The sequence below is a fragment of the Muntiacus reevesi genome, chromosome 19 (assembly GCF_963930625.1).
Source record: "Muntiacus reevesi chromosome 19, mMunRee1.1, whole genome shotgun sequence".
In the NCBI taxonomy this organism is placed as follows: Eukaryota; Metazoa; Chordata; class Mammalia; order Artiodactyla; family Cervidae; genus Muntiacus; species Muntiacus reevesi.
The window spans coordinates 44,552,790-44,571,753 of NC_089267.1; the positions used below are offsets into that span (position 1 = coordinate 44,552,790).

Sequence of the window (18,964 nt, forward strand, 5' to 3'; positions counted from 1 at the left end):
CTCAAAATACTCTTACAAACTTAAGTGCTTTGTAGAATAGTACAGAATTGTCTTTGTATATAATGTTGCCCCAAGATCTCTAAAACTAATTTCTACCAGCTAATATTTTTTTAAAGAAGTTTTAAGTATTCTTATGTATTTGCTATTTTCAAAGAAATTTAACCTTATTTCAATTACAATGAAATAGGAAAAAAAAGTACAATTTTATTTACTAAGTGTAGTAAATGATTTAAGTAGATACAGTGACTAAAAGCTTGGGTTGAGAAACCCCACCGTCCCCATCCTGACCTTATCATAAGATGACAATAAGTTTCATCACAACAAAGAGAAAGATGCCTTATTGTTTACCTCCTGAGTTCCTGAGAGAAATAGAGAAAGATACTAGATAATGGAGAAGGGAAGAAAAAGGGAACTGATAAACTGACAAGATGCAGAGATTACATTCTAGAACAGTAAAATTGCTTTATCTTTGCGAAAATGAAAGAAATATGGTACATGCGGTATCCATTACTATTGGTTTTATTACTGTGATATAAACTTCTTTTCCGTCTGCCTTCAGCTTGTCCAGAACTTGAAGATATAAATGCTTAGTGAGAGAAATTGCTGTTATAAAAGCTGAATTGAGCTTGATAAACATGATAATGACATGAAGTTAACCACCACCAAAGCCTAGAGTAGAGATAACTAGAAACACAAGATATTTTAATAAAATGATATGAGACAGTGAAATGCCTTGGTGAATGAAATTAGGTCTTGAATTTAACTGGAGCTCCATAACTGGAAAAACCATAAGTAATTTAGTTTTGCAAGCAAAACCCCAATAGTTATAGCACCCAAATGGAATTTGTGCAATTATTATCTCTTAGAATGAAGAGATTTCCCTTATTGTCTAAACAAAAAGGATGAATCAGAGAAGTATCAACTAGGTAATAATCTATTGACTACACTAGAAGAAAATGAGCTTGAGGATTTTGTTAAAATTTTAAGTTAACTTGTGCTATATTTTCTTCTATTTTTATGATTTTAAATGTATCCACAGTCACCAATTATGACTTAGTGAAAAACCACATATAACCAATGAAAGTGAAAGTGAAGTCACTCAGTCGTGTCCGACTCTTTGTGACCCCATGGACTGTAGCCTACCAGCTCCTCCATCCATGAGATTTTCCAGGCAAGAATACTGGAGTGGGTTACCATTTCCTTCTGGAGATCTTCCCTGACCCAGGGATTGAACCTGGGTCTCCTGCATTGTAGGCAAACGCTTTACCGTCTGAGCCACCAGGGAAGCCCTATAAAACCAATTATCATATGGCAAAGAACGAATTTTTCCAGAGATATAAATATGTCATTTTGAGGATCCACATATAAACTGTAAAGGCAGTGCCACCTTAGACATAATATTCTATTGCATCTTCGTACTTGTCATGAGCTTATACAGCACTTTCACAATTGAGAATTTTGTCATGCAGAGCCTGAATCCTCTTGTTTTCATCCATTTCTAGTAAAATTTTTAACTTGACATTTTATTTTCAGTTATAAAAAGCCTTTAGGCTTTCAAATGTATAATACTAACTCAAAGAAGCAGGAAAGATTGAATGCTGTGGAGAAGACACATGTGGAGATAAAATGACATGTAAAATTATGAGCAGAAAATGAATAATAGAAATATTCTTTAAATGTTTAGTATTTAACATATCCTTAAAATTAGTGAAACCTTATTATTGAAACCAATAGTTTGCATTCTCTTACATTTAATTCTCTATTTCATTATAGTTCTTTCTTCACTTTAGGAATGTTTCAGAAGTCTGATGGTCTATGACCAGCAAGATAAAAGAAATCATAGAAAACAAACACCTGGCATATGTTCGTGGCATTCACATTTGAGGCACAAAGCCTTCAGACAAAAGCATATGCTCCTGGTAGTCGGCATATGAGTGATTATGGGAAAATGTTGGTTAAAAGCATAACGTATCACTTTTGTAAGCTGAAAATGCATCTGAATTAACATTAGTACTTGAGTGAGAAATGTTAATAATGTAGCCGAACATTTTGAAAGTAATATTCTAAGAATTTTCTAATGCAGAGCTTGCAAAATAGACTCTTTCACAAAAATTTATAAGGCTTTAAGGCTAATAGTCCAGCAAATGAAGCAGTATAAATTTCAAAAACTTAAGTATTTTCTTTGACCAGTTTCCAAAGTTTATAAGAAGCTCTTTATTTACACACACATACATATATGAATATATATATAAACGTACTTCAGCAATCTTGCAAAGAAGGGTTCAGTTGCTTTCAAGCCTAATGAATTTAAAATATCATTTGTTACATCTCTGAAAATCCTACCATATCCATGGTGTGAAAACACCAAAAGTACATGGGATTTTAAAAGATTTCTGACACAGGGAGAGATTTCTTATGCTTTTCTGAAACAACCAAAAACGAACACTGAAATTCTGAAATAAACCCAGGGTATCACATAGCTCATTTATAATTCTCATCTTGTAACAAGTAGGACACAAATCTTCCTTCAAGTATTTGATTATTTTCAGTACTAGGACCTCGTAGAATTTCTTACTTGTGTCAGATTGCCTTCTCTTTGGTTGAGGGAGATGGTGCAGAAAACAGACCATCATGATCACCATTTTAAAAATGAACAGGTTCATTTTACTTACTTTACCATACAACTGGAGTACGCTTTATTCCTTTTTGAATGCACTCAACTCAGCAAGTATTTTATACCAATGCCATATTTTGGATGTTGTGATGCAAAAAAGTTTTAAAAATTTGAAAAAATCTATTCTCAAATACTGATAATGTGCTTAGGAATATGTGATGCTTTTTTCAAATAATTATACTGCAAATTAGAATACAGTACTTTAATACAGAAGAGTAAAGTTGTTATGGGCTTCTGTGACAACAGTGAATATTTCCAGTTCAGAAAAGCAGGAAAGACCTTAAACAACTATTATTTGGCTTGGTTCTTAAAAGTATGTTGAATTTCACTTTATATCATAAATGATCTATTTTTACTTTAGGCAGATTTTGCTGTAGTTTCATGAGAATTCAGAGACTCAGGGGCACAAAAAAATTCTTCATACCTAAAGCTAACCTTGCTTCCAGACACACACTGCCTGGTTGAAATGTGAACAGTGTTACTAATATTTGTTTGAAGAATATATTACTAAAGACTAGCTTTCTCATCAAAGCTATGATTTTTTCCAGTAGTCATGCATGGATATGAGAGTTGGACTATAAAGAAAGCTGAGTACCGAAGAATTGATGCTTTTGAACTGTGGTGTTGGAGAAGACTCTTGAGAGTCCCTTGAACTGCAAGGAGATCCAAACAGTCCATCCTAAAGGAGATCAGTCCTGGGTGTTCATTGGGAGGACTGATGCTGAGGCTGAAACTCCAGTACTTTGGCCACCTGATACAAAGAGCTAACTCATTTGAAAAGACCCTGATGCTGGGAAAGATTGAGGGCAGGAGGAAAAGGGGACGACAGAGGATGAGATGGCTGGATGGTATCACCGACTCAATGGACATGGGTTTGGGTGAACTGCGGGAGTTGCTGATGGACAGGGAGGCCTGGCATGCTGCAGTTCTTGGGGTTGCAAAGAGTCAAACACGACTGAGCAACTGAACTGAACTGATCTGAGCAACTTTTGAGTGGTTTCATTGGAATGATTGTAGCAGAATACTGACTAAAGTCACTTTAGGAACAAGAGACATTAAAAGTGGAAAATTATTATTAAATGCAATAAAGAAACGGGGCAACAACTGGACAGTAAAATGGTCAAGGAAGTTTTTTAATGAGATTATTAAAATAATATCTGTACATTGATGGTAATACTTGAACAGAGGGGTGTTGAGGATCTGGGAGAAAAGGGGAAATGTTCTAGCCAGATTCTGCAGTGAGAAGAGTGGGATTTAATGCAAATTGTGAGAAGTGTTTAGCACTCAGTCCTGTTTGACGCTTTGCAACCCCATGGACTGTAGCCCACCTATCTTCTCTGTTCATGGAATCTCTAGGCAAGAATACTGGAGTGGGTAGCAGTTCCCTTCTCCAGGGGATCTTTCTGACCCAGAGATCGAACCCAGGTATCCTGCATTGTAGGCAGGTTCTTTATCTTCTGGATCACCAGTAGAAGGACCTGTTATATATAGGTGCAAAATAGTTCATCCTGTGACTACACAGATGGCATTGAATTAAAAAGCAGATATTTTCCTGGGGATTTTTAAATGACATCTGTCATTATTTCAGTTTTCTCATAATAGCAAAAAGCTATTACTCTTCTGCTGAGAGTAAGTATAGAAAATGAGGTGTTGTGGGGTTAAAGTAAAAGATTTCATAAAATAGCCCTAAGAGAAATGAAAAAGTGGATTAAGTGACCTCATGAATTTAAAATGAGACCAACCTCCATAGTTTGTTTATTTTTCTAGTCTTAACCAGCTACATAGACGTAGAATACACAAAGTATATTTTAATTAGAAATATAATTTTGAAAGACTATTTTGTGAAAGTGAAAGGGGACTAGAAGAGGGAAAGTTGTACACAAAGGTTTAATGATACAGTTCATTTTACTTAGGCAAATAAATTTATTTGAGAAAAAAGCTGTAAGGGGTGTTTGAGAAAATGGAACCATGGTTCAGTTCAGTTCAGTCGCTCAGTCATGTCCGACTCTTTGCGACCCCAAGAACCACAGCATGCCAGGCCTCCCTGTCCATCACCAACTCTTGCAGTTCACCCAAACCCATGTCCGTTGAGTCGGTGATGCCATCCAACCATCTCATCCTCTGTCGTTCCCTTCTCCTCCTGCCCTCAATCTTTCCCAGCACCAGGATCTTTTCCAATGAGTCAGCTCTTCGAATCAGGTGGCCAAGTATTGGAGGTTCAGCTTCAACATCAGTCCTTCCAATGAACACCCAGGACTGATCTCCTTTAGGATGAACTGGTTGGATCTCCTTGCAGTCCAAGGGACTCTCAAGAGTCTTCTCCAACACCACAGTTCAAAAGCATCAATTCTGGAGAGGGAGGTGGGAGGGGGGATCGGGATGGGGAATACGTGTAACTCTATGGCTGATTCATGTCAATGTATGACAAAACCCACTGAAATGTTGTGAAGTAATTAGCCTCCAGTAATAAAAAAAAATTTTTTTAAAAATTAAAAAAAGGGAGGGGATATATGTATACCTATGACTGATTCATGTTGAAGTTTAACAGGAAATAACAAAATTCTGTAAAGCAATTATCCTTCAATAAAATTTTTTTTTATTAAAAAAGAAAAGCATCAGTTCTTCGGTGCTCAGCTTTCTTTATAGTCCAACTCTCACATCCATACATGACCACTGGGAAAACCACAGCCTTGATTAGATGGACATTTGTTGGCAAAATAATATCTCTGCTTTTTAATATGCTGTCTAGGTTGGTCATAACTTTCCTTCCAATGAGTGTCTTTTAATTTCATGGCTGCAATCACCATCTGAAGTGATTTTGGAGCCCCCCAAAAAATAAAGTCAGCCACTGTTTCTACTGTTTCCCCATCTATCTGCCATGAAGTGATGGGACCAGATGCCATGATCTTAGTTTTCTGAATGTTGAGCTTTAAGTCAACTTTTTCACTCTCCTCTTTCAGTTTCATCGAGAGGCTCTTTAGTTCTTCTTACTTTCTGCCATAAGGGTGGTGTCATCTGCATATCTGAGCTTATTGATATTTCTACCAGCAATCTTGATTCCAGCTTGTGCTTCATCCAGCCTGGTATTTCTCATGATGTACTCTGCATATAAGATAAATAAACAGGGTGACAATATACAGCCTTGACATACTCCTTTTCCTATTTGGAACCAGTCTCTTCTTCCATGTCCAGTTCTAACTGTTGCTTCCTGACCTGAATACAGGTTTCTCAAGAGGCAGGCCAGGTGGTCTGGTATTCCCATCTCTTTCAGAATTTTCCACAGTTTATTATGATCCACACAGTCAAAGGCTTTGGCATAGTCAATAAAACAGAAGTAGATATTTTCTGGAACTCCTTTGCTTTTTCAATGATCCAGCGGATGTTGGCAATTTGATCTCTGGTTCCTCTGCCTTTTATAAAACTAGCTTGAACATCTGGAAGTTCACAGTTCATGTATTGCTGAAGCCTGGCTTGGAGAATTTTGAGCATTTCTTTACTAGCCTGTGAGATGAGTGCAATTGTGCAGTAGAGCATTCTCTGGCATTGCCTTTCTTTGGGATTGAAATGAAAACTGACCTTTTCCAGTCCTGTGGCCCCTGCTGACTTTTCCAAATTTGCTGGCATATTGAGTGCAGCACTTTCACAGCATCATCTTTCAGGATTTGAAATAGCTCAACTGGAATTCCATCACCTCCACTAGCTTTGTTCGTAATGATGCTTCCTAAGGCCCACTTGACTTCGCATTCCAAGATGTGTGGCTCTAGGTGAGTGATCACACCATCGTGGTTATCTGGGCCATGAAACATTTTTTGTACAGTTCTTCTGTGTATTCTTGCCACCTTTAACTTTGTTGTGTGTGAGGAGCACTGTGTGTGTTGTGTAAATCAGCCTTACTCCTATGCACAGAGTCAGTTTTGATTGTTATTTGTGTTATCACTTGTATGTTTCACAACTCTTCCACAAGTTATTCGAGTTTTAACCATTTCTAAGGAAGGATTTTTTTCCAATAACTTTCTAAAATAAACAGCACTGTCTTCATTTTAAAAATTAGAATAAGAAAATGATTAAGAAGTATGTCAAAACCCATACTTCTTCTAGTAGAGTGAAAAGTAAAATGCAGACTGTTTTTACTCAGTGCCTGTGTTAATTCTCTTTTACCAAATTTTCTGTCCATTTTAACTCAAGATTTTCAAGATAGAGTATAGTGAAAAGAAATAAATACACAAAGTCCACTAAATACATTAAACTAATAGGTGGAATAGCAATTCAGAACTCTTTTTATAATTTTGCATCATATTATTTGCATCATAATTATGCAAGAATTATTTGTGTCATAATTATGCAAGAATTATTTTAACCTGTAAGTAATAATAATGTCTGGCATTTGAATTCTACTTGTGAGCTAAATAAATAGTCTAAAAGATATTATTCTAACAATTTAGTTAGATGAATTATATTAGCTCTCTTGTAAAGATTCGAAAACTGTTGAGTGTAAAAATTTTACAAATGCACATAGCTGAAAGGAACAGTTTTTGTGGCGTTAAATCTCTAGGTTACTCCAGTATACCAAAATGCCTTTCAAGTAAATGACATATGCAAAAATTACCATCCAATGCATTTAATGCCATAAAGATAATAACCTAAAATAAATTTTGGTTTTAATATCTTAGAAATGTGTGATTTCTTCTTGTTATTTAGTCACTAAGTCATATCAGACTCTTCGCAACCCCAGGGAAGTGTAGCATGCCAGGCTCCTCTGTCCTCCCCCACTTCCTGGAATTTGCTCAAATTCATGTCCATTAAGTTGATGATGCTCCTCATTAAATGAATATTTGTGTGGCTTTCAGGAATATAAATAAATAATATAACCTGGAAAACTTCAAGTTAATTATTTTTTCTTCCCTCATAGAATGGTTCTGTAGAGTCACACATTTATCTACAGTTCATCCAAATTATAAATAGTGTTAGAAAGTAACATATGCTAGGCAAAAAGTAAGTTTAATTATATTAATTTATAAAATGTATAAGAAAATGTGTGAAAATCCTGGAAGCATTTAAGCAAAAAATTGTGGTAACATTAAAAACTAACCTGTGAGTTTCTGTGTCCGAAGGGCTATTTTTTATATCTTATTTATTTGTCAGTACTTCTTTTTACAAATCAGAAATCAAAGTTAAACCTTAGCTTGTTTCCTCTTTTATTTTATTTCAAGTAGCACATGTCAAATTCATAGTATATAAGAAAGTGCCCTTTCAAATGCTACGTAAATGGTAATTATTATTTATATGTCATATAGCATCATAACAAAGCATCAATCATTTTGTTGAGGAAAACACTGAGATACAATGTTTGATTAGAATAAATCTTTATGGGAGACTTTTTCTTAAAAATTAAAGCAAAGCGATATTCTTGGGTTTTTTCATATTCATATTACTTCCAAGAACTTTATGAACCTTCGGACAAATTTTGCTTTTACTTAATATGTTTTACCTAAGAATCTCTGAAATTGATTTAACTGGGTCATGAAGATAATACTATTCATTTATAGATAAGATGAAACCAGGCTTTCTTAAGCAAAAGTTTAGATCATTAAACATTTTATTTTTTGTGATTTTATCTCCAATTTTACATTACTAGTATAAACTATTACTTTTTTAATGATTTACTTTTTTTAAAAAAGATTTTTTGATGTGGACCATTTTTAAAGTCTTTATTGAATTTGTTGCAATATTACTTCTGTTTTATGTTTTGGTTTTTTGGCCACTAGGCATGTGGAATGATAGCTCCCTGACCGCTAATTAAACCCACACCCCCTGAATTGGAAAGTGAAGTCTTAACCACTGGACAGTCAGGTAAGTCACTGAAATGTTTCTTGTAAAGTAATTGTTCCTTAAGGAAAGAAAACAAATCACCTGGTAACTAGTTCCCAATGTGCCTTTAGCATGAATTAGAAATTTACCCAACTCAAATTAGTTTAAGCAGAAAAAAGTGGAATTTATTGTTCCACAATATTCTAAATAAAAAACAAAAACTGGCATAATACCTTTGTTCCTCTCATTACACAAATTTAGGATATGTTTCCTGATTTTCACTCTCTCTGTTACAAACACAAAATAAGCATAACTATCATAAATACTTATGTTACTTTTTCCAATCCTATATCTGTACAGGATAACCATCCCCATCTGTTAGTGTTACAGGAACTGCTTAAGCGCAGAAGGTTGCCTCATGGACCATAATTTCTCTCATGATAAGTGCAATTACTGAAAAGATATCTTCTTGAAGATCTTTGTGACAGTAAACAGAGAATAGGGGATTCTAAAGGCATCATTTTTTTTTCAGTATCTAAACTAAGATTCTTGAGAACTCTGTGTTAGATCACTCAGAAAGTATCTATAATGTTGATAAAGACAATGTCAAAAATGACTGAAAAGACTTAAAAAAATGCTTTATGAAAAGAGAAAACTAATACTTTTTCTAAGTGAATGTACTTCGTATATTACTTTAAATGTTATATGCAAAGGTGTTAATATAATATTGTAAATATTAAGTACTAAAATTATGTATTGAGTTTGCCTATGTTAAAACATTTCCTAATTTTAAAAATGAAATATTTTCTTATATCATAGCATACATAGTAATATAATATAAACAATGAAAAGCACATATAAATAATGAAAATTATTATTAATGCCCCTTCCCAATAATGTACACATAGCATATGCTATATGGTTTTTATGGAGTGTGTACTCACTATATAGGTTTAATTTTTTTTTTTAAATCTACACTCACATGGTGAACTCATCCAGTCTTATAATTCTGGATATCATTCATATACTCGTAACCTTCAAGGTTAGATCTCAAAATATTTCTCTCCAAATTCTAGCCTCATATGTCCTATTGCCTACAATGTCTCCACTTTTATGTATGATACTTATGCAAGATTTAATGTACCTGAAACTGAAATGACAATGATTCTCTAAAACCATTTCCATCTTAGTTGATGTAAATACCATCATCCCAGGTATTTGGTTCAAAATCTTGGACTTGTCCTTGAGTCATATATTTTCTGTTACTCTCTTGAAATCAGCTAAGCAGAAAAGCTTGTTCCTACTACCTTCAAAATATTTCTGAAGTCTGGCTACTCACCATTCTTATTATCCCATTCTTTCCCATAGCATGCCTTGCCTGCCAATACCCTGTATTATATTTATTTATAGATGGCTTTTTATATTAAATCTCCATGCTAAAATATAACTTGTGAGAGGTCAAGGATCTTGGTTAGATTTATTTACTGATATATACAAAGTGCCCAAAACTTAACTCAATGAATATCATCTCTTGAATGTATGGAGTTGCTACTTGTATTATGTTGCCACTACTTAGCCAATGTTAAAGACAGGATTTGTCATAGAGCAGTGAAGTATTTTTTTAAAAATGAGTGAATGAACACAATGAATTGTGTGAACATTCTAAACTGAACTTCACTTGAGTAAAATGCACTTAGGCATTTATCTGCACAGACCATTTATGAAATATGTTTGTTTTCTGGCATCACAAAACAGTATCTTTTCTTCTTGACTCAATTAAAACTATCTATATTCATATTCTATTAATAAATCCTATGACCTTTTTCTCCTCTGTCGTCTTTCTATTAGTGTTTAGTTTATCTTCCACTCCATTTGTTTAAACACACATTATCAAGTACGAAAAGATACAGACACTCAGACAGACGTTATCTTGCTCAGCCTCACTTTCCCAAGCACTGTAACAGTCAGCTGCTTGTTCAGATTCCATTCTCTTACTGAGCCACTTACCCTTATCTGCTGATTCTGACACAGTGGAAAGAAATCTAATTAATATTATTATGCTCATAAAACTGAGGTTCTCTTGCTCTGACAAGAACTAAACAGTTATATATTTCTCTTTCACTTATATACACACTTTGAGTTAAAAAATAGTCCACTCTGAATCCTATTACCATTTCAATATAATTTATGAGAGAAATAAGTATCTTCATATCAATATAAAGAAAGTCATTTGTACTTAATTTTGCTTTTCTGAAACACTTATTTTGATTATAAAGTACTTAATTGATAATTTCTTAATTGAGAATGAGCATAGACCACCAGTAAAAATTATTTAAGAGATTAAAAAATCTACTCATTAAAAAATATCCAGTATCTATGTATGTATGTATCTATCTAGCAACTATCTATTTACCTACCTACCTATTAATCTACATTTTCTTTCCTGAAATATCACCCTGAAATTCCCTGATAAAGCAATAAAATATCCTTCTTTAGGCTATTTTTTTCTTGCAGTTTTTTACTCAGAATTTAATACATTCTGGTGAAAGTGTGATAACTTTAGTGATTTAATATTCATAAAATAGGAATGCAGTGGCATAACATTTGGAATTTGTGAAAGCCTGAATGATATTCTTGAAGACCAACTTTTCAAATTAAAGAAGGAATCAGGCACACAATAGAGTTAAATTAGTATCAGTCAACATGTGTGGGGAATGTAAAGTATTTACTGAATTTTTTCTGTGTTTTACAAAGTTACGTAGAAAGTCAAAGTTCTATTATTATACTGATGGCGTTTGTCTATGAGTAAAAATTGTAGGTATAATTATTGACAATATACTTGTTAGAAATAGGCCACATCACTTTGTCTGCTAGACCAGATACCATAGCAACACCTGCTTAGTGGAAGCTGAAGAAATATTTTGTAGTTTTGCATTTGTTAGAGCTTCTGGACTGTAACAGATATGTATTAATTGGAAGTAGATGTGACAGCTTGCAGCAGTTACTAAGATAGGAAGCAAAGCAGCAGCACCTGTCAAGACTAAGGGCTGAAAAAAGATGAATCAAATGCTGTGATGTGTGACTTCAAACACAGTGTCACTTTTGTGTACTCATCATTTGTAAAAAGTGTGGGGAAGTGTGGGATTTTGTTAATATGTAAATATTTTCATCAGTGTCTTAAAGATAGGAAAAAGAATCATCGCCTGTCAAGTTAAAAAGGGGTAAATTAGAAATTCAAAAGAACACATAAAACTTTGACAGTTCTAATCATATACCATCATCATGATTTCACAGTACAAGATGCATGGATGCATGAAAGATTCCAAATACAGATTGGCAGTTTTAGTACAACAAAACATTGCAGTTTTTTTTTCTGAAAGATTAAATGTGATCAGACAAATTTAGATAACAAAGCCCTCCAGTTCTGAATTCATATTTTCATGCTTCTTAATGATAGAAAATATATTTATCAATTGGGTAGCTTATAAATATGCTGCTAAACATATTATTTCTGTTCTTTTGCTGGTGCATGTTCTGCAAATATATCTAAAAATTTACTAATAACTAGATAGGCTTGTAGAAACAAATACACAAATACCCCATTGTGTATTAGCTTACTATTTTCTTTCTCCATATATTTTTATTCTGATAAAGTAGTGACTTTATATTTGACTTAATCATATTATTAAGAATTTCAGCATTACTGAAAATAGTTTAAAAAATTAGGAAAGGGGATGATGGGACGGAGTTACCATTCTGAAATATATTCTTCAACTTAAATATGAGGCTATTAATATATAACTGCTAATATTTAAGTCAGTATAGAACAACTACAAAGAACAGTAAAAGAGCTACAGCTTAATTTGGGGATTATGTTCTATGTAAAGAAAAAATGAGTTTAATGAGTTTAACATCCCTTAGTAATATGACACTTTGGAGATGATTATGCATTTGACGAAAGACAATAAATACATCCTTTAGTGTTGAATTTGGTGAAATAGCTTGTTTGTATCCTGAAGCCATGTTGTTAAAAAATTAAAATATAAGTACAGAAAATATATATAGTTTCAATATACCAAAGTGTTACTTGGATCAAAGTGACATATAAACAACCATGCAGATCTCCCCAAGTCCATATATTCACTGCCTAAAAAGGAATTACTGTAAAATGAACCTGGGTCTCCTGCTTTGCAGGCAGGTTCTTTCCTGATTGAGCAAGGGAATCCCTTGTGGCTATTATTACTAATTGCTAGCAAATGCCTAAGGGGGAAACCAAGTTTCTACGGAAATTTCTTTTAAGTTTGGTTATCTCGCTGATTTTAAACTCAAAACAACACTCCTGCTCCATAATACACCTTATTATTAGAAACACTATTCGTTCATTATGTTGGTATTGTCCACCCCGTGTACACATAGTTTCTGTTAAGATGAATACCCAAGAATAACTTTTATCTGGAAGACTTTCTTTAAAAAGTCTATCTACCTTTCAAAACGAAACTAAAGTGTAACTGCTGCCCAGAATCAGATGTTCCTTTTTCAGGGATGTTACCCATATTATTTTATGATGCAATTTGCATCTTCTGTATCTCTTGCAGGCTTGTGAGCTACTAGAGATCAGAAAAATATAATCATCATCTTTAAATCTTGTTAACATTAGGCTTTATTTTGGTGTAGGTTCTCAATAAAAAATTTGTTGAAAGTAAATGAATATGAGACTAGCAAAGTTATATTTTAAAAGTGAAGAAGAATAATGTAAGTAAAAGTAATTTTAAATATCAGGATGAATGAATAAAACAGAAATATAGAATTAATTTACATGTCCAGTTATTATTGTTGTTCAGTTACTTTGTCATTTCTGACTCTGCAACCCCATGCAGCACTCCAGCCTTCCCTGTCCTTCACTATCTCCTGGAGTTTGCTCAAACTCATGTCCATTGAGTTGGTGATGCCATCCAGCCATCTCGTCCTCTGCTGCCCTTTCTCCTCCTGCCCTCAATCTTCCCCAGACTCAGAGTCTTTTCCACCAAGTTGACTCTTCTCATCAGGTGGCCAAAGTGTTGGAGCTTCAGCATCAGTCCTTCCAGAGAATGTTCAGATTTGATTTCCTTTAGGATTGACTGGTTTGATCTGCTTGCAGTACAAGGGACTCTCAAGAGTACTCTTCAGCACCACATTTCGTAAGCATCAATTATTTGGTGCTCAGCTTTCTTTAAGGTCCAACTCTGACATCCATACATGACTACTGGAAAAACAATACCTTTGGCTTCCCTGGTAGCTCAGACAGGAAAGAATCTCCCTGCAATGTGGGAGACCTGGTTCGATCCCTGGGTCGGGAAGATCCTCTGGAGAAGGGAATGGCTACCCATTCCGGTACTCTTACCTGGAGAATCCCATGAATAGTGTATCTTGGCAGGCTACAGTCGGACATGACTGAGTAACTAACACTTGACTATGTGGACCTTTGTCAGCAAAGTGATGTCTCTGCTTCTTAATACACTTGTCTAGGATTGACATAGCTTTTCTTCCAAGGAGCAATGTCTTTTATGTTCATGACTGCTCTCACTGTCTGCAGTGAGTTTGGGGCCCAAGAAAGTAAAATTTGTCACTGCTTTCACTTTTTCCCCATGTATTTGCCATGAAGTGATGGGACCACAAGCCATGATCATAGTTTTTTGAATGTTGAGTTTTAAGCCAGGTTTTTCACTCTCTTCTTTCACCGTCATCAGGAGGTTCTTTTAGTTCCTCTTTGCTTTCTGTCATTAGGATGGTATCATCTGCATATCTGAGGTTTTTAGTATTTCTCCTTGCAGTCTTGATTCCAGCTTATGATTCATCTAGCCTGGCATTTTGCATAATGTGTCCTGCATATAAGTTAAATAAGTAGGGTGCCAATATACAGCCTTGATGTACTCTTTTCCCAATTTTGAACCAAGCTGTTGTTCCATGTCTGTTTCTAACTGTTGCTTCTTGACCTGCATACGGAGTTCACAGCAGACAAGGTAAGGTGGTGTGGTATTCCCAGCTCTAAATTTTCCACAATTTGTTGTGATCCACAGTCAAAGGTTTTAGCATCGTCAATGAGGCAGAAGTAAATGTTTGTCTGAAATTCTCTTGTTTTTTCTGTGATCCAGTGAATGTTGGCAGTTTGATCTCTGGTTCTTCTGCCCCTTCTAACTCTAGCTTGTACATCTGGAAGTCCTCAGTTCGCGTATTGTTGAAGCCTAGCTTGAAGGATTTTGAGCATTACCTTGCTAGCATGTGAAATGAGCAAAATTGTATGGTATTTCTGCATCAATTTTAAAAACTTGAAATATGTGCTCATTTTATCTTCCTCCTGGAATATTCCATTGAGCATAAACCTCATATATCCAAGTGCCTACTTTACAATTCCATTTGGATATCTGAAAAATCCATCAGAACTGCTGAGTGCAAAAACTTAATTAATAACATTTTCCTACCAAAACCTTCAGCCTTAATTCTACTTCTTCTGAAAATTTTTCCATTTCAGTAAATAATGCCACAATGTCCCTAGTTTCTTGACCAAAATTGAAATGAGACATCATATATCATCTCAAATACAGGCCATTTTTTTTGTCTTAATGGCTATAACTTTTAAGTATATCTAAATTTGACAATATATCCATCTCCAGTGATGTAACCCTGAGTCTAAATACCACATCGATCACTGTGCCATGTTAAACTTCCCTAATAGCTCACCCTGTTTTTATCTCTGTCTTCCCCTTCCTTATATTCCATAATCCGACAGCAGCCACAGTGGTATTTCTCAAGCATGAACCAGAAAATTATATTTATTTAAAATTCTTCAAGGAATCCAGATAATATGCAAAAGAAAAGCTAAATATTTTGTTACTGCATATAAAGTTTACATGGTCAAATTCTGTGTAACTACACTTAACAGTAGGCCCTTATTGATTATCTACTTTGTATATAGTAATTTATATGTATATATTTTATTCCCAAATACTTGATTTATCCCTCTGTCATTCCCCTTTGATAACCAGAAGTTTTTTTTTTTGTTTGTAATCTGTTTTGTAAATAAGTTCACTTTTATTATTTTTTTTTATATTACACATATAAGTAATATCATATGATATTTGTCATTCTCTGTCTAGCTTACTTCACTTAGTATGATAATCTCTAGGTCCATCCAAGTTGCTACAGATGGCATTATTTTATTCTTTTTATGACTGAGTAATGTTCCATTGTATACGTGTGTGTATATATATTTTATATATCTATATCTTACATACACACACACACACACACACACACACACACACACATCTTTATCCATTCATCTGTCAATGGACATTTTAGGTTGTTTCCATGTCCTGTCTATTGTAAATAGTGTTTCAATGAACACTGAGGTGTATGTATATTTTCAAATTATGTTTTTCTCCAGATATATGCCTAAGAATGGGATTTCAAGATCATGTGGTAACTCTATTTTTAGTTTTTTAAGTAATCTTCTTACTGTTCCCCATAGTGACTGCATCAGTTTACATTCCCACCAACATTATAGGTAGGTTTTTTTCTCCACATCATCTCTAGCATTTATCATTCATAGACTTTTTGATGGAGGCCATTCTGAGTGATGTGAGGTTATACCCCATTGTAGGCTTCTTTTGAATTTCTCTAATAATTAGCAGTGTTGAGCATTTTTTCATGTGCCTTTTGGCCATTTGTATATCTTCTTTGGAAAAATGTGCTTTTAGATCTGCCCCTTTTTTCGTTGGGTTGTTTGGTTTTTTGATGCTGAGCTGCATGAGCTGTTTGTGTGTTTTGGAGATTAGTCCCTTCTCAATTACATCGTTTGCAAATATTTTCTCCTCTTCTGTACATTGTCTTTTTGTTTGTGGTTGTTGTGTTCATTTTTAGCCTTTACTTTGATTTTAGGATTAAAGGATTATTTGTTTTACATGTTACCTAACTCTATATGCAGCTGTGGAATTTTTCATAGAGATTTGAGAGAAACCCAATATTTTACAAAATGATAATTTTTTCCTCCCTGATTCCTAGATCCTTAATGTATAGCAAGAGTTTAGTTTAGGGAGACTAATTAAATTTCTCTCAAAAAGATTATCAAGGAAAAGCATAAGTGATTCACAATGGGAGAAAATTTGAGAATATGTCAACAATTATTTTTTCAAAAAGTGAAAGTTTTAAAGGAATTGCATTCTTATTTTTGCTTATTATCTCATGGGCAACACATATTTCTCCAAATTAAATCTAGTGATGAGTTAACATTATCACCAAAATTATTTCAGTTAAGAATAAATGCTTGCACTGAATGGATACCATTGTCTAATTATCAGAAAAAAATACTGAAATGTAGTAATTAACCTAAATCATTGCCACAAAATTATGGAGAGCTAATTGTCACTTTCTCTGAAAGACATAGATGTTAATTAAAGAATACAGAGAAGAGGACTATACAAACAAATGTCTTTAATGAGACTGAAAAGATTTGGCTAACTTCCAGTGACTAACTTTTTTTTTAAATTAACAATATCATATTATTATGTATTTGTAATTTGTTTCAGCTCTCACCTTTTTAGGAGATAGCTTCCGACTCTCTAAAGAAATCCTTTAATAGGCATTTATAAAAATCAATATTTACTTTTATTAACAGCAAATTTTTCTAAATACTTTATAAGAAAAGAAAATGGGTCTACTTTTATATAATCTGAAATATGCAGAGTAATTTGCATATTACTTAGTGTATGTTACATATGTAATGTGCATATTACATATTGCTACTCGCTCAGTCATGTCTGACTCCTTCTGACCCCATGGACTGCAGCCCACCAAGCTTTTCTTTCCATGAGGATTTTCCAGGCATCAATACTGGAGTGGGTTGCCATCCCCTCCTCCAGGGGATCTTCCCAACCCAGGGATTGAACCCAGGTCTCCCACATTGCTGATGCATTCTTTACCATCTGAGCCACCAGGGAAGCCCAAGCATGCTGGAGTGGATAGCCTATCCCTTCTCCAGGGAATCTTCCTGACCCAGGGATTGAACTGGGCTGTCCTACATTGCAAGTGGACTCTTTACCAGCTGAGCTACCAGGGAAGTCATTGCAGAGTAACAGACTTCAATACTCTTGTATTGAATGGAGTATTATTTTTTTTATTCTGAGTGCATTTTTATTATTCTTTATAATTTTTTGTTTTGTGCATCATTAAAATGCATTGAATAGACAAGAAATGTAGGCAAATTCATGGCCAACCAGGAAAAATTAATAGAATGGAATAACCCCTTTGAAATTGAAAACAAAAAAAATACTAAACAGTTTTTACACTATTTTTTTTAACAGTTGGCATTTTTTAATGTAGAAACAGGTAAGCCTGTTTATTAGGTATGACTGAACTGGTGAATTGATTTATTTATGGTGTGGTTTAAAATGCACAATTGATATACAACTTATTAGAAGTATTACTAAATAGTATAAAGAATGCTGCCAACATAAAAAGAAATGGTATGTGTTTTAAATATATATATACAAAAATATGTGAGTAAAAAAGAACAAATATTCATTTGCCTTAAACAGATTTTATTCTATGTAGACATTTTATCTTCCAGCTTTCACCAGTCTGCCCATCAAACATAAAAAGACAAAGTCAACTCAAATCTTATAAAACATTAGTGTAAACAGACCTTGAATATTGTCTTCTTGAGATTACGCTCTATTGTGTTTTTTTCCTTTTATTCACTTATGAAAGTCATTTTTCAGATAAAAATGACTGAATTATCTGTGGGACCAAAACAAATGATAAAACATTCTACATATTGATAAAAAAAGGTTTTCTCTTTAGTAGTGTTAATTACATCACATCATTCTTGATGTGATGTAATTAACATCACTCTGATATGATAACATAATAACATCACTCTGATATAATAACATTCTACATCTGATAGCTTCTGATAAAAACAATACAAGAAAATTGGATTAGTAACACATTCAGTTAAATTCAAAAGAGCTGAGAAAAGATTAATATTAATATATAGAAATATAAATGATAGGTAGATACAAATATAGGTCTATATATAATGTACATATACCTACAGGAACAATGAGAAAACCTGCTATCCAGACTAACTTGGATCTGCTCAACAGATCGACAGCAAAGCCAAACTACTGACTCTGGGGTTGTGGTTAAAAAAATAAGTACAGCATTTACTGCAGGGTGCCAAGCAAGAAGAATGGGTGGCTAATGCTCCAAAGACCTAAATTCCCCAGTGGCTTTCAGGGAAGGATTTTTAAAGGCAGTGTTAGGGAGAGGGTCACTGATTTGTGAATGATGAGGTAACAGAGAGATGTTGTGGGAATCTCAATCATCAGCCTCTTGTTCTAGCCTGTCTGGGGTCTACAGGGTTGTAGTGAGCAGTGTTCCATTTGGTGAGAGTCTTGTCTATGTAAAACAACTTAGGAATGTATGCCAGACATTGTTATGTGT

The 18,964-nt window shown here is 34.1% G+C and overlaps 1 non-coding gene across 1 annotated transcript; it reads right to left on the reverse strand.

The window, feature by feature from the left end:
* Nucleotides 1-1,212: 1,212 nt before the first annotated feature.
* Nucleotides 1,213-1,285, reverse strand: TRNAC-ACA (transfer RNA cysteine (anticodon ACA)). The gene has a single exon. It is a non-coding gene; the product is annotated as a tRNA-Cys (tRNA).
* Nucleotides 1,286-18,964: the final 17,679 nt, after the last annotated feature.